General features: G+C 41.3%; 1 protein-coding gene across 2 annotated transcripts in view; it reads left to right on the forward strand.

The window, feature by feature from the left end:
- NOL10 (nucleolar protein 10) overlaps positions 1 to 17,385 on the forward strand; it is an 85,747-nt gene that overhangs the window by 45,018 nt on the left and 23,344 nt on the right. The window lies entirely within an intron of this gene.

Below are 17,385 nucleotides of genomic sequence, written 5' to 3' on the forward strand. Positions count from 1 at the left end.
GATTCCCAACTAATTTTCAGTTACACAAGCTAGAAAACATATCAATAGACCTGGCATTCCTGATTCTTTGTCATCTTTCTCACACACACTTCCCATTATTCCCCCCCACAGGATTCCCTTGAACGCAGCCAACACTTCAGACTCCACAAAATATGTAGACTAAACTTTTTTGATAAATTTAATTCCAGTAGAAAATCTAATATACTTTAGAGTAGTCTCAATAAGGAAAGTGTCATAACCCCTGTTGCTCTAAATGACTTAAAACTGAGCTAGACAAGTCAATTGATGATACAGCACATGAACAAATTTGTATTGTCAGGGCTAAGGGCAAGATGACCTGATGGAGGTTTCCATTTCTGGTTTCTAGAAATGACCCTTAGCAACTTCTATCAGTTAGTTTATATTGTATTATAAAGGCCAATACAAGCTTATTGAAATCAGTCTCTTGTGTTCCTCTCCTGTGTTTTTAGATTTTACTGCTTCAAGTTGGGTTCTGAGCTACCCTTAGTCTTAATGTTGCTCTAAAAATACTCTTGTCATGGAATTCTTTTGTATTTTGAGATGACAAATTCTAAAATTTAGAACAGCTTTAAAAAGTGGAATGTTGAAGGAAACTTTTTTTAAAATAAATTGTGGAAGGTCTTCATTAAATGTGTTCTGCCACAACCTGTGCCATGTTCTATCCCTTGGAATTTTAAAATACTGTTAGTGGGGAAAGGTCTCAGAAAATTACATATGAGCTGGGTTGCTGCACTTCATTATGAAGAACAGTGGGATGAAATAGTCATAGAGGCTATGGAAGCACAATGCTGATCAGGAAACAATAACACACAAGTTTCATGGATAATATTCTAAAGCCATCTGTGTGTTTGCTTGCATTAAAAATGCAAACTGTGTCTTGATATAAACATTACCATGCAGCTGGTGGTCAAGATAAATGAGACACACGTTTGGGCCAGGAGGTACTATCTTTGTGCCTCTAACATCCTGTATGAGCATGGTAGCCTGGGCACCCAAGGTTTTCTTCAATATACTTGGAAAACAAGGTAAAAGTTCTCTGCCAATGTCCAAAGTTACTGGGTCAGATTCTCCGGTCTGTAAAGGCTTCTTTGCCTTAATTCAGCTGGAGGTAGTCTGTGGAAACTTCCCACCTTAGGGGAACCCTCTGCAAGTATAATACTTGTGAGAATGGATCCACTGTGTCCTGTACCAACAACAGCCGCTAGAGTAAGATGGAGGTGGCATTGTGGGATTTGTATTCCCACAGAACATTATAGTATACTTGTGTGTCTAAATAGGATCAAACAGAAGGAAATAATTTCCTTCATTTTCCTCTTTTCATGGGTAATTTGGTTAACTAATACCAATTATCAGTCCTTAACATGAATATTCTGTTCAGCACAGCAATCAGAAAATACACAGGATACAAATACCCTAGAGGTTGTAAAGCTTATGAAAAGTAGTAATTATTTTTATGACTGCAGTACCTAGGAGCTTTAGTCAGGGACCAGGACCCCATTGTGTTACATACAGTACAAAGGTAGAATGGAAAGCTGGTCCTCGCTCCAGAGAACTTACAATCTAAGACCACATGGACCCAGAAAGGAGAATACAAGAAAACAATGAAACAGTATTGAGCAGCATGAAGGGCTATGCGTGGTCTCTACAAATTGTAAAATCATCCTTTTTAAAATGTACTAATCTTGTGCTTCAAAATGACAGTTATGAAACTTGTGTGCTTTTTTTAGACTAAAGTGCTTCTATTGATGCAAAATCAGTGTGTCTCCTACTTTAGTTTAGCAATTTCATCTGCTAGGCTTTCCTGCTGTTGGTGTGTCACTATCAATTTTTAGGTAAATGGCTGGCAGCAAGAAGAAATTTAGAAGTAAGTAAATATAAATAGTTCTTCAGGTGCCAAATCTAACTGGAAATGGAATTTCTGCACATTTTAAATGTGGTAACAAAAAAAGCTCACTTAGGGAAACTTATTGATCATAAGGTTTTATACAAAAAAAGCTCACTTAGGGAGCTCACTTAGGGAAACTTACCGATCATAAGGTTTTATATTGGAATCCATTATCATAGTGTTAGTGCTTCCCAAGTTCATTAGATTGGATTCATGAAGTCTTTAGTGAACCTTTGACTCTCTTTCCACTTCTGTTTATGTGAGTCTCTGCTTGAAGCTTGTTGTCAGGGTTTGTTTTTGTTTTGTTTTTTAAGTTCACTGTCAGCCTGTACTCCAACCAGCTTGCTTGGGTGCTCTCACATACCAGTTCTTGTAGCTGCATCTGCTGCACCGCAAGTGTGTGAAAGCACACACAGTCATAGGTGTGGCTGCAGGGCATAATGGTCTAGTAAGACGATCTGCATTTGAGGCCCAGGTCAGATGTTGCACCTAGGCAAGCTGGGGATGGTGCGTAAGTAATAATCTGGTATGCGGTAAAAGGAATGTTGAGTGTCACACTCAGGCTAGCCCTGGAAAAACCATTTTTTTATGGTTTGTGTGTATAAAAAGATCTTCTGTACTTTCCATAGTATGCATCTGAGGAAGTGAGCTGTAGCTCACGAAAGCTTATGCTCAAATAAATTGGTTAGTCTCTAAGGTGCCACAAGTACTCCTTTTCTTTTTGCGAATACAGACTAACACGGCTGTTACTCTGAAACCTAGCAAATAAGTAGGGAGCTGCTACTCCTTGGATGTGTGGCAAGCCCAGTATGAATGGGAAAGAGTTTGTTTTACTCTCAGGTATATATCTACATAGATTTTCCTTTTCCCTTATCTTCATATTGAAATCTGAAAGGGATTATGGTGAAAACTTAAAATCCTGTTGATGATCGCTTAAAGCCACTGCTGGTTATACTGAGAAGCAAGACATAAAAGATGAAAACTGATTCTGGTACTATAGAAGGACAAAAGAGTTTTCAAAGGACTTGCAGCTTCTGACACCAATGGTGAATTTGGCCCCAAGATGTTCCTCGCAAATAGAGTAACATTTAAAAACTTCTTGAGGGAAAAGAAAGATCTGCAAATCCAAACATAATGTAGGAAACAATGAAAGTGGTAGCAAGATGTTGGATGATAAAATACTAGAGACCAAGAACCAGAATCTAAAACTAAAAAGGTAAGACAGTAAACACAAAATGTCACCAACCAGGGCAAACGGGGTGACAACAAAAAGGAGAGAGCAGAGTTGACGATGATAGAGGAATAAAAAGATTGATTTTTTTTTTTAAATTAATGACTTTGTTACTGTGGGGACACTTGAAGATCTGAAAAGACAGCTATTTGATCAACTAATAAGAGAAGATTAAATGATGCATTAAAAGGAAGAAACAAAGGGAAAATGCCTCGAAAAGAGGCTTCTATCAGTTTTATTTACCTTTTTTAAGGAGTGACTATCCTGTCTACTCTGGAAAAACTATTACTTAAACTCTTAGTGATTCCTGTTCCTCAGGGCTGCTCCCACAGACGATGAGCAACACATCCATTGTCTTAATCAGAATCCCAGAAGTCACCCACAGTATGTGAAGTTGGTCCTGTCAATGAATGACTGACTGCAAAACCCTGGCAGAGCGCAGGATATGATGCATAAAACTGTAAAGTCACACTGGGCAGGATTAACAGAAATAATGGTTATTATCAGATAATACCAGAATGGGAAGATATTAAATATTACACATTGCACTAAATCTGTGCAAGTTCTTGCAGCAATCTGTGTATCAATGTAGAAAAACTTTTTAATAAGAGTGTGGCATTCTTTGACATGCTGAATAAGCAAAAACAAAAAGTGGTGTTTTGGCAAAACTCCTGTACACATTGTCCAAGTTTTCAGTATGTGAATGTTTTATGCATGGGGGAGATTTGCCGTGGGGTCAGCAAGAACATAGCAATGCCCACTGTCCCATCTTATTTGTTATGATTATTGAGCTAGTGACACACTAACTTAAACTACAGAGAATGAACTTTTGGCAGGGGAGAAAATTAAACTGGACCTACTTTATAAACAAGTGATCTGTTACTCTCTTGTAAATCCTCAGAAGTCTGTCTCATGCACTGGACAGGGCATATCAAAGACTTATGGAAGTCAGGTTTTACTGTGTGATGTCAAAACATCTGCAGCAATGTCTTTGAGAATACCGTGTAAACTAATTAAGAGGTAGAAGGCTTAAGAATCACATAGGGAAAAAAATTGTCTTCTAATGCAATTCCATCCTGAGATAGAAAACTGAATGGGCTGAATGGTGTCTAAACCAGAAGGTGGAAAGGATAAAAAGATTACTGGAGAGATCGGGTATAAAAGGCCCAACAAAAATGCTGCTATATGCTTTTAGCCAATTTAAATTTCTCATTTGACTGGAGGAAGGGGAGCAAAGGATATAGATCCAAAGAAAAGTGTGGTTTTCTGGGGGAAGGTGAAGTCTGGTTTTCCCAAATGTAGAAAAATTGTGATTGGGTACTAATGTCTGATCTGTCCCACCTATTCTAAGGCTATGTCTACACTACGAAATTAGGTCGAATTTATAGAAGTCAGTTTTGTAGAAAGCGTTGTTATACAGTTGATTTGTGTGTGTCCCTGCACAAATGCTTCAAGTGCATTTAGTCGGCATTTAGTCAGCGAAGTGCATCCACAGTACCGAGGCAACCGTCGACTTCCGGAGCGTTGCACTGTGGGTAGCTATCCCACAGTTCCTGCAGTCGCCGCCACCCATTTGAATTCTGGGTAGAAATCCCAATGCCTGACGGGGCAAAAACATTGTTGCGTGTGGTTCTGGGTACATATCGTCAAGCCCCCTCTTTGCTCCCTCCCTCCATGAAAGCAACGGCAGACAATCGTTTGGCGTCTTTTTTCCTGGGTTACCCGTGCAGACGCCATATGACGACAAGCATGGAGCCCGCTCAGCTCACCGTCACCGTACGTCTCCTCAGTCCTGGCAGACGCGGGACTGCATTGCTACACAGCAGCAGCTCATTGCTTTTTGGCAGCAGACCGTGCAGTATGACTGGTAGCCATCGTCACCATACTTCAGGGTGCTCTTTTAGCTGACCTCGGTGAGGTCAGTCAGAGGTGCCTGGGCAAACATGGGCGTGACTCAGCCAGGTCATTTCCTTTTTATATTTCGTCTCATGGCAATTCAGTCCTGCCAGCAGTCCTACTGCACCGTCTTCTAATGAGCAGCCAGGAGATGATAATGGCCAGCAGTCGTACTGCACCGTCTGCTGCCAGCAAGATGTATAAAGATAGATGAAGTGGATCAAAACAAAAAATAGACCAGATTTGTTTTGTATTCATTTTCTCCTCCCTCCCTCCGTGAAATCAGTGGCCTGCTAAACCCAGGGTTTTGAGTTCTATCCTTGAGGAGGCCATTCTGTTTTTCCTTGATGCAAAGCCCCCCCCTTTGTTGATTTTAATTCCCTGTAAGCCAACCCTGTAAGCCATGTTGTCAGTCGCCCCTCCTTCCATCAGAGCAATGGCAGACAATCGTTTCGTGCAGACACCATAGCACTGGGAACATGGAGCCTGCTCAGATCACCGCGGCAATTATGAGCACTATAAACACCGCATGTGTTATCCAGCAGGATATGCAGAACCATAACCTGCAAGAAAAGCGAAACCAGGCAAGGAGGAGGCGACTGCAGCGTGGTGACGAGAGTGATGACGACATGGACATAGACTTCTCACAAAGTACGGGCCCCTGCACATCATGGTGTCAGTTGGGCAGGTTGTGGGCCACGGAAACAAGCACAGACTGGTGGGATCGCATAGTGTTGCAGGTCTGGGACGATTCCCAATGGCTGCGAAACTTTCGCATGTGTAAGGGCACTTTTCGTGGAACTTTGTGACTTGCTTTCCCCTGCCCTGAGGTGCAATAATACCAAGATGAGAGCAGCCCTCACAGTTGAGCAGCGAGTGGCGATAGCCCTGTGGAAGCTTCCAACACCAGACAGCTACCGGTCAGTCGGGAATCAATTTGGAGTTGGCAAATCTACTGTGGGGGGCTACTGTGATCCAAGTAGTCAATGCTGTCACTGAGCTGCTGATATCAAGAGTAGTGACTCCGGGAAATGTGCAGGTCATAGTGGATGGCTTTGCTGCAATGGGATTCCCTAACTGTGGTGGGGTGATAGATAGAACCCATATCCCTATCTTGACACTGGAGCACCAAGGCAGCGAGTACATAAACCGCAAGGGGTACTTTTCAATGGTGCTGCAAGCACTGGTGGATCGCAAGGAACATTTCACCAACATCAACGTGGGATGGCCAGGAAAGGTACATGACACTCGCGTCTTCAGGAACTCTGGTCTGTTTCAAGAGCTGCAGCAAGGGACTTACTTTCCAGACCAGAAAATAACCGTTTTGGGGATGTTGAAATGCCTATAGTTATCCTTAGGGACCCAGCCTACTCCTTAATGCCATGGCTCATGAAGCCGTACACAGGCAGCCTGGACAGTAGTCAGGAGCTGTTCAACTACAGGCTGAGCAAGTGTAGAATGGTGGTAGAATGTGCATTTGGGCATTTAAAAGTGCGCTGGCGCAGTTTACTGACTCCGTTAGACCTCAGCGAAACCAATATTCCCATCGTTATTACTGCTTGCTGTGCGCTCCACAATATCTGAGAGAGTAAGCGGGAGATGTTTATGGCAGGGTGGGAGGTTGAGTTAAATCGCCTGGCCACTGATTACGCGCAGCCAGATACCAGGGCGGTTAGAAGAGTACAGGAGGACGCGGTGCGCATCAGAGAAGCTTTGAAAACCAGTTTCAGGAATGGCCAGACTATGGTGTGAAAGTTCTGTTTGTTTCTCCTTGATGGGAAACCTCCCCTGCCCCCTTCGATCACCACTTGCAGAGGCAGTAAAGTCATTGTTGCTTCACATTCATGCATTCTTTATTTATTCATCACACAAATAGGGGGATAACTGCCAAGGTAGCCCGGGAGGGGTGGTGGAGGAGGGGAGGACAAGGCCACACAGCACTTTAAAACTTATTGAATGCCAGCCTTCTGTTGCTTGGGCAATCCTCTGGGGTGGAGTGGCTGAAGGCCCCCCCACCGCGTTCTTGGGCATCTGGGTGAGGAGGCTATGGAACTTGGGGAGGAGGGCAGTTGGTTACACAGGGGCTGTAGCGGTGGTCTGTGCTCCTGTTGGCTTTCCTGCAGCTCAACCATATGCTGGAGCATATGAGTTTGATCCTCCAACAGCCTGAGCATTGACTCCTGCCTTCTTTCAGCAAGCTGACGCCACCTACCATCTTCAGCCCGCCACCTCCCCTCGCAGTCATATTGTGTTTTCCTACACTCTGAGATTGTCTGCCTCCACGTATTTTGCTGTGCTCTGTCAGTGTGGGAGGACAGCATGAGGTCAGAGAACATTTAATCACGAGTGTGGTTTTTTCGCCTTCTAATCTTCTCTAGCCTCTGGGAAGGAGAAACATATGCAGCTGGTGGAGGGGAAAAAAAGGGAGAGTGGTAGTTTAAAAAGACACATTTTATAGAACAGTGGGTACACCTTTCATGGTAAACCTTACTGTTAACATTACATAGCACATGTGCTTTCATTACAAGGTCGCATTTTGCCTCTTATTGAGGGTATACCGGTTTGGTGTGAGAAATCACACACGCAGGGCCGGGCAGCAGAATTCGGCTTGCAGGCAGCCATGGTAAGCCACAGTCTTTTGGCTTCTTTAACCTTCATAACATGTGGGAATGGCTTCAAACAGCAGTGCCCTCATTTCCCATATGAAGTAGCCGTTGGGCTGGATATCTAAAATGGGTTGGCAATTTAAAAGGAGGGGCTGCGGTTTCTGAGTTCACGTGCAGCAGAAACCCAACTAACCCCCCACACACACACAATTCTCTGGGATGATGGCTTCACCCCTCTCCCCACCACATGGCTAACAGCGGGGAAGATTTCTGTTCAGCCCCAAGCAAACAGCCCAGCAGGAACGGGCACCTCTGAATGTCCCCTTAATAAAACCACCCTATTTCAACCAGGTGACCATGATGTCACTCTCCTGAGGGTAACACAGAGAGAGAAAGAACGAATGTTGTTTGAATGCCGGCAAACACCGGGACCATACGCTGCAGTGCTTTGTTCTGCAATGATTCCCAACTACGTGCTACTGCTCTGGCGTGGTAAAGTGTCCTACCATGGTGGACGGAATAAGGCTGCCCTCCCCAGAAACCTTTTGCAAAGGCTTTGGGAGTACATTCAGGAGAGCTTTATGGAGATGTCCCTGGAGGATTTCCGCTCCATCCCCGTACACGTTAACAGACTTTTCCAGTAGCTGTACTGGCCGCGAATGTCAGGGCAAATTAATCATTAAACACACTTGCTTTTAAACCATGTATAATACTTACAAAGGTACACTCACTAGAGGTCCCTTCTCCGCCTTCAGGGTCCGGGAGCCCTCCTTGGGTGGGTTCGGGAGGTAGTGGGTCCAAGTCCAGGGTGATAAACAGATCCTGGCTGTTGGGGAAACCGGTTTCTCCACTTCCTTGCTGTGAGCTATCTACAACCTCCTCTTCCTCCGCATCTTCCTCGCCCCCCAAACCCACTTCCATGTTGCCTCCCACTCCTTGGACGGAGTCAAAGCACAGGGTTGGGTTAGTGGTGGCTGCACCCCCTAGAATGGCATGCAGCTCATCATAGAAGTGGCATCTCTGGGGCTCTGAACCGATGCGGCCATTTGCCTCTCTGGTTTTTTGGTAGGCTTGCCTGAGCTCCTTAATTTTCACGCGGCACTGCTGCGGGTCCCTGGTGTAGCCTCTGTCCTTCATGCCATTGGAGATTTTTTTCAAATATTTTGGCATTTCGTCTTTTCAAACGGAGTTCTGCCAGCACGGATTCATCTCCCCATACAGCGATCAGATCCCGTACCTCCTGTTTGGTCCATGCTGGAGCTCTTCGGCAATTCTGGGACTGCATGGTCTCCTGTGAGGATGAGTTCTGCATGGTGACCTGTGCAGGTGAGTTTGCCACGCTGGCCAAACAGGAAATGAGATTCAAAAGTTCGCAAGCCTTTTCCTGTCTACCTGGCCAGTGCATCTGAGTTGAGAGCGCTCTCCAGAGCGGTCACAACTGAGCACTCTGGGATAGCTCCCGGAGGCCAATACCGTCAAATTGCGTCCACAGTACTCCAAATTCGACCCAGCAAGGCCGATTTCAGCACTAATCCCCTCGTCGGGGTGGAGTAAAGAAATCGATTTTAAGAGCCGTTTATGTCGAAAAAAGGGCTTCGTCGTATGGATGGGTGCAGGGTTAAATCGCGATAACGCTGCTAAATTCGACCTAAACTCGTAGTGTAGACCAGGCCGAAGAAAATAAAGTATGCAGGCACAGCAGGTCCATTTCCTTGAAGAGTAAGTTTGGTTCCGTTTCCTGCATGTGATTTACAAATAATCTACCTAAAAGGGCTGCTAAGACACACTGGACATAATTGGATTGAGATCCAAATCAATCCAATTTGGAATTGTTCCCTCGTTTATAATGGGAAAGTTATGGGACCATCAGACCTAAGCTCACATGGGCTGAAAACCAATATTGCTGCCAGTAGTATGCTGCAAAAAGTGAAATGTGGGGTTCCCACAACTGATTTCTTGTTTAAAACTGCGTTCCAGTGTGCTCCTGGCTGACTAAAGAGAAGCTGTGATTATGGTTATAGTGTTAAATCTCCCAGATATTGAGGCTGATGAGAATGTGAGATGTTAAAAAATAGAAATTTATGGGAGAGAGACGTGGGGCCAATCCCGCAAACCCTTATTCAGGCAGGTTGCTGCATTAAACTAATTTGGAGTACTTGCCAAAGTAACCGTTGCAGAGTTCGATCTGGTTTTAGAGATTTAGTTGGAAAGAGCATATTTGAGAGAAATCAGGGACGAGCCTGTGGAAATCAAAGGTAGCAAATTACAGTTGATATCTGATTTTTATTACTCCATGTGATTTTGCAAAATTCTGAGCATGAATGTAACAGGTGTTGTATATGGGCTATATATGAGATGCAGTCAGACATATGCTAACAAAGCCACAAGATTCTTAGCTTGTAGGCTCTTTTGGACAGGGAGAGTTTCTTATGTGTCTGTGATGGAGATATCTCATACTGGGACTCCTTGGGGCCTCTGTTTCCTTCTACACTATAAATATAAATGAAGTATGGAAACATACATTTCACACTTTATTGGATTTTTGTAAAAATTACTGAGCAGCCTGACTCAGCAGTGCCAAAAAGATGGGGTAGCAGGACAGAGAATTTAGAACCACAGATGTGTCAGGGTTTTGAGGTCAATCATGATATGATTGCAGAGGTACTCTTGATTGGAATGGCGATTTTGATAATTTATACCATAGATAGGGAGAGATGGATTTATAGAGATTATTATGAGATGGTTGAAAAATATTTAATGGAAAATGAATAAAAGACTAGTCCTTCTGATCATTGATGGTATCTGAAAACAGAAATGCCTTGACCAACTGTTGGGGCTCATTGCACTAAATGAGTAGAAGATTGTTTTGTCCCTCATTAAGACCGCAACTAAACAAAGTAGCGAACGAAGGCTGTTCCTGTGCTTGAAGTCAGACCCATACCATGAATTGCAGCCTAAAAAGTTAAAAAGAAATAGAAAGCAATGCTGTCAAAGATATAACTTGGAAACATTAAAGGCTTGTTTGCATATTGGTTTTATTTCAGACTAACTGCCATTTTATAAATTAAAGTGGACTGCATCCACACGATGTAATTCTTCTTCTGAATTAACTGGCTAGTTAATGTAAATTGGATAATTCACGTTGAAAGTTGGTTGAGTTCATTTCAAAATTAAATTAGTGTGGGAAAGGTTGTGTGGTCTGTATTTTGTATTAACATTTCAGTCCTCCCTCTGATATTCCACAATGCATTGTTTCACACCAAGATCAGCCTGTCTTTTTACATGTGCCCTCTACTGCCCCAGGGTCATGATAGCGGGATGTTACCTCCCTGTTTAAATCTGTTCTTGGCTAGTTACTGTGTTAAAGTAAAAATGCCTTCTCCCTTCTCTTGCCTTTTCAATACAGATGATGGAAAATTGTTGCACATTCAGATCGATACCTCTAATATTAGGAAGTAGAGAAGAAAACATTAAAAATAGTACTCTTTATGTGAGTCATAATTAATCACTCATACAAGTGCATTGACTAAACTTGGTTGTGCAATTAGAGAACTAATTATGATGAAAATGCAATTGCACATTTAAATCGCCACCCATACCCTGAGGGTCACCCATTTGTTTCTCCTCCCTCATTTAGGCTTGCTGTAGTCTCTCTGCAATTAAGCAGCACTACTGAAACCTGAAAGCATGTGCAAGTGTAATTGTGTGTCCATTTAGACATACTTAACCTTTTTAACAAGTGCATCCTACTGAAAATTTAACAAGTAATTTTTTTAATGTTAATTAAAAATATAGATACATTTAGACAAGTTTTGCATGAAAGTCCTAATCCAGTAAGCTCATATACATGGATTGACTCTGTTGAAGTCACTAGGGCTCTGCATGGGCATATGAACTTGCACCGTCGGAGTCTAAAGAATATATACCTTTCATAACTATTCTAGTCTGTCAGGCTAAATACACAGTAAAAACTGTACAAAAATCCACCTTTATTAGAGAACCTTCTGTTTTAAAAAGATTTCCTCAATGTGTCCCCCAAACATAATGGGCAACGTTTTCATTTACACTAAGGCTCCTTTTAACCACATTCTGGGAGTGTGAAGAGGCCTTGCCATGAGAGTGTCTTACTTTTGCATCCATTTTAAGACCCCTGTGCATTACCAGAGCAATGTAAAGTGGCCATAGGGTATGTCTGTACTTCAGTGTAAGCCCAGGGTTAGTAGAATTCAAGTTAGCAGAGCCTGGGTCTAACTTAGGGCTTGAGTGTCTGTCTATGCTCACTTGTAACCCCAGGTTTGGAATTGGTGAAACCTGGGACTCCAGCATCAATGCTGCATTATGTGGGTCTGAGTCCGTCCGTCCGTCCCCTCCTCCCCCCATCCCAGACTTCCTAGTGCCCTTCCAAAGTGTGGTTGCTGTAGCCGTTTGTTTGTGGCTGTGTGCCAACACTGCAAAGCAATAGGGATTGAACGCCGGGTCCCAGCCTGACTCAGGCGTGGACCCTCCACCCGCAGGGGTACTGGGACCCTGGGTCCGATCCCTGGGTTAGCACAATTTATGATGGAGCAGGGTTAGGCTTGAGCCTGAGTTCGAACCCTGGGCTTACATTGCTGTGTAGACATAACCTTACTATAAAGGAGAATCTGACCAACCAAGAACAATTCTGTTCCACCTTAATTTGAAGACCACCATTAGATAATTTTGTGTGTTGCCTGTTCAAGACCAGGCTGACTGCATAGTCAAGCTGTAGTAAAAGGCTGTCTTTGTTGTTTGAACTAGTTATTCAAACCTGATGCATTTGTATTTTTATTTTTTAAATACATTAATACCGTTTTGCCACATGGCTGAGATCTTGCATTCCAAGGTAAATAACCAGTTTGGAATCCCCTAAAAGAGAGGCTTATTTAATATGAAGAATGGAGACGCAAGTTATATGCACAGTGATATGGTGTTAACTAGGCAGCGGAGGTGGGAATTACTGGGGGGTGGGGTGGGCTGAGCATTGCAGCACCTGCCGTCTAAGCACCCTGCTGCCAAATGGAATTCACAACTCCATGTTAGGCACCCAGGCTCCCTATGCAATACAAGGGGGGTTAGTTAGGCGCCTGTAGGGGCAGTTAAGAACTGAAGTCCCCCTTTTGAATCCCACCCGTAAAGCCGCCACTCTATGTGCTGTGGAACCCACAACAAAGTAGTAAATGGATGTTTTACAAGATTACACATTAATCAGTACTGACCTAAAATAAGAATCCTAAGATTGACTGACTGATAACTTGATAGTCCATATATCCTTGTGTGTTTTGTAAAATGTGAAGTGTTAATTTGAAGCATTACAAATTAGTTTTGTGTTCTGCCTTCTGGGCAATTTAATGCAGTTTAGACTATATAACTGCATTTGGAAATCCAATTTCTGCTGCTTGCAAATATATATTTTAATATTTTTACTGCAGTAGATAAATAGTGCAAAATATTTTTTGTGCCGTGGGAAGACTTACTGCAATTTCTAGCATCCCATTTACAATTTGGTAATTCCACTATAAACTCTTTTTAGGTTCCTATAATGTGGAATTTGATAAAATAGAACTTTTTATAGAAACTTCTGCTTCCTTTGAAAACTCTTGTTAATTTCAGTTGCATGGGATTGGGCTCATAAACTGCATCAAACTGATACTTAACATAGTACTCTCCCCTTCTTAAAGTCAACCTTATTCTGTTTATCTCATAGGGCTTGATCATGTGCGGTACTGAGCACCCTCAACTTCCTTGTGAAATCAATAGGAGTTTAGAGAGTTCAGCACCTTTTGGGATTGGTTCTGTTGTTTCTATGGTTCAAATGAAGCTGTGGAACTGACTAATTAAACAGCATTTAACTGCTCAATTGCTATCAAATGTACCAAATACAGGTTCGCAAGAACATGCTATGCTTTTGAAATAATATCTGGTATAGCCTAACATTTCATTAACTTTAGTGGAATGTTAATGGGATGACAACAGCATGGTATTATCAGGAGAGGTCCGCAGGGATTTCATACACTTTCTTTAAATTCATCTACAGCAACATAGATTAACAGTTGCATTGTATGAGAGCTGTACCACATGAGGCTCTTGTATTACAATATCATTCTCTTGGTGTTAGTTTAATTGCCCTTTAAAATACAAAGAATAGTAAATCTAAAAAAAAAAAAAAATGTAATTTACAGTAACAGTCTTTTTGGGGAGGTTAATCCCACCAGAAATTTTTTCCGTTTTATAATTAATGTTTGAACAAGTTTTAGGCATATTTAAAACTCAGTTGAACATCTCAGAACATTTCAGTAATAGAGGACCCATTACATTTTGTCTTGTGTTAACAATGAAAAAGCTGAGAGAATTCTTTGCCCAAACACTGTAATGTGGACTAGGAAAAATAGGCACTGTCTGTTGATTTTTGCATCTTTGCCTGGTGAATCAGAGACGTAATGGCTAGATATTTTTGTCCATATTAGACTGTAGGGGGGAGACTTAGGTGTCCGGCTCTCATTGATTTTTCACTTGGAGTTTGGTGCCTAACTTCCCTTTGTGCCTTTGAAAATCTTCCACTTCTTGATGAATGTTGCTAGTGATTTTGAAATTTCTATGTTTTTATAGAAATATAGAACACGAATAAAAAATGAATTTAAACGTGTACTGGCTCAGTGATTTACAATTTGCTAACTTTATTAAAATTGTCATTTTAACAGATTAGAAATGTCATTTATTAATATTGTACAACTGGGAACTTTCTACTTTGAGTCTAGTTTCATCACATTGTTTTCATTTCTTTGTGTATCTGCAGTTGCATCAGCTATCCTGTTCTTGACCTAATTGCAAATTTCAATGCATTTTTCTCCATTTGGATTTTGTAGAATTATGTATCTCCATGTTGGTTCGCAGGCATATTAACCACTTAGTCTAGGCAGTCCTCCTGCTTAACCTCTCTCAGTGCAAAGCCTGATCTCCCAGGTGGGGAAGGAGTCTCTGTTCCCCTGGCTGTGACATTGGTAATAGGGAACTGGATAGTCAGACCCTCTCAGCTCCCAGAACACTTGCTGACCCATCAATAGTCTGTGTGTGTGTGCCAGGGGAGGATTTGTCTCTGAATAGGAGAAGCATAGAAACTCTCTAATGGTGCCTAGGGCCCTGTGGAGATGGAAAGGCCAAGGCTGTTTGAGTAGTTGCTGGAAGACAGGGGAGGGGAATGTAATGTGTTTTAACGGAGAGAGGAAGTAAGAGGAGGAAAGGAATTAACAGTTAAAGAGGAAAATAAAACTGCTGTAAATTTATTAAAATGGAACATATGCTATAAAGCAAAGGGAGGATGGGCAGGAATTCAGTTTCAGAGAGCTTTAGGGGAGAAACAAAAGTGGTAAAACTAATAAAAGAATATCTGTATTTAGAGATACAGTACTGTTAAATGTAAACTAGATAAAACAGAGTCTTTAAAAAAAAGATTTGACATGGCAAAGAAACTGTTCCTGTGCTTGTTTCATTTAAATTAATAGGGTTAAAAGCAGCATTTTTCTTCTGCATAAAGTTTCAAAGCTGTATTAAGTCAATGTTCAGTTGTAAACTTTTGAAAGAACAACCATAACGTTTTGTTCAGAGTTACGAACATTTCATAGTTATGAACAACCTCTATACCTGAGGTGTTCGTAACTCTGAGATTCTGCTGTATTCAAGATGTCCTTTGGAGCTCACTGTGCATCTGAAATAACCTGTGCTTTAATGGATAAATCTGTAGTTTTTAAATTTTGTTGGACACAGCCTGAGGATGTGGTGTAGTATCAATGGATGATAGCTATTTTTTTAAAAAGTTGTCCAAGTGACAAGCAGGAACCTTGCATTTGTTAAAACAATGTGACAGCAAGATGTTATGAAGAGCTAGTTTTCTGTGGGATTCAAATATACACGAGTTAAGAACTCCACTTACTTCAAAGACTCTTCAGGAGACAGACTAAGATCATGATGAAAGAAAATATTTCTCAGCAGTAACATAGAAAAAAAAAAAGTGAATAGAATAGTATCCAAAACAAGAATGTAGCTAACCACAAAACATATGACTAGGAAAAATCCTTTCTTTTAGCTATGGTAATGAAGCAACATTTAGCAGTGACCATTTGAATTAGCATGAAAGACTGGAACACTTGTACTCAGTTGACTGAAATCTAGTTTTGTTAAAAGCTTTTCATTTAGCTTTGAAGCAGGGAAAAAACAGGAAATATAATTGGAGATGTTTAAGATCTAAAAGGAGGAAAAAATGTCTGACAGGAATGATGACTGTAAGATTTTTCTGAATGTTACCCATGTTAGTCAAGTGGTTACTGCTGTTCAGACAGCCATGGAGATTTGGTTAATCCAGCCTTATTGATTAAGTAGGCAGCTGTTTCTGTTGTCCGAGACAAGTTAATTGTGATCTTCCGAGGAAAGAACTAATCTGGGTAAAACGAATGGCATGGTTAATGATGCCAGTGTACATCTCCAGTTGCCATGTTTGTTGTGGTTGCCAACTTTGATCACAGTTTGACCTTATTCTTATTTCTTATGACTTTAAAAGATAGTGCTGCAAATTTCTAAACTGCAAAGGATATATATAAAGCCAGTTAATAGAGCAGATTAAACAAAATGAGGAAACCCTACCAAATCTGCCCGACATTTTTCTCGATGAAGGAAATATTGCATCAGGGATGTTTAAATGTTGAATAAATTTGAATGTTATGGTGTGGAATACACTACTGCTATTTTAAGGCAACTATAGTTATTTGAAGAAAATACATTTTTAAAAAGGGAAATTACACTTTTCTATTTGGAGCAGAGTGTCTTGTCACCATAGACTTTGAGAGATCCTTATTGGTGTAATGCAGTCTTCTCATTAAGAACAAATTATATGTATTTCATTATCAAATGTTTCCTAAAAATTTCTTTTGAACTGCATCCACTGCCGTATCTATTGCGACTTTTTTTCTCCCATTTCACATATTAGTAATGATGGAACAAAAAAGAAAATGGATTATTAAAAGTTCCACTCTGCTGGAGTTAGTGACCTCCCTTACATCCCAAGCTTCCCATTGATTCTCCATTTTTCCCCCTGGAGAGAGGACCTTCGTGTTGACCTTTTTTCCACAGAGCTAGCACGCCTACTAAAATAATAGGCTCAGCACAGTGGCTGTGACTGTATGCATCAAGATTGAGAAGGATTCGTATCAGCAGTGGAAAAAGTGAGGGGTGTTAAAAAAAAAAAATTAATACATGCTTTTTGGGAGGAGGAAGCATGAATTGAAAGTACATTGATAGTCTAGCAAAACTGAGTTCAAATCTCACACATTGAGTATTTAAATTTTTTAAATGTTTCCAATTACCAGCTCACAACAGTGTGCTTTTCCTCGAATGAAAGTATGTGAAATGCGCACAGGCATCTTAATTACATGAACAGGTCAAAATGGGATTTAACATAATTGCCCAGTGAGCTAATAAATTCAAGATCCAGCTGAGTGTAAAAGATTTATTTGATTTCTAGCATTATTAGGTAAGTTCAAAACTATCCATCATGTTTGGCTTTTAATATATAATCAGCTCAATTTGTCACATTTTGAAGCAATTAAACTAGAAGCCTCTAAATTGTTGACTTAGATTAAATTACCTAGATTGTAACAATAGTGCTGTCAAAGAGTATACAGGATTATTTCTGTTTGTACTACAAGCAGTAGGTTTGACTGTGCTGTGCTCTCAAG

This window comes from Eretmochelys imbricata, chromosome 3 (assembly GCF_965152235.1).
Source record: "Eretmochelys imbricata isolate rEreImb1 chromosome 3, rEreImb1.hap1, whole genome shotgun sequence".
Lineage (NCBI taxonomy): Eukaryota > Metazoa > Chordata > Testudines > Cheloniidae > Eretmochelys > Eretmochelys imbricata.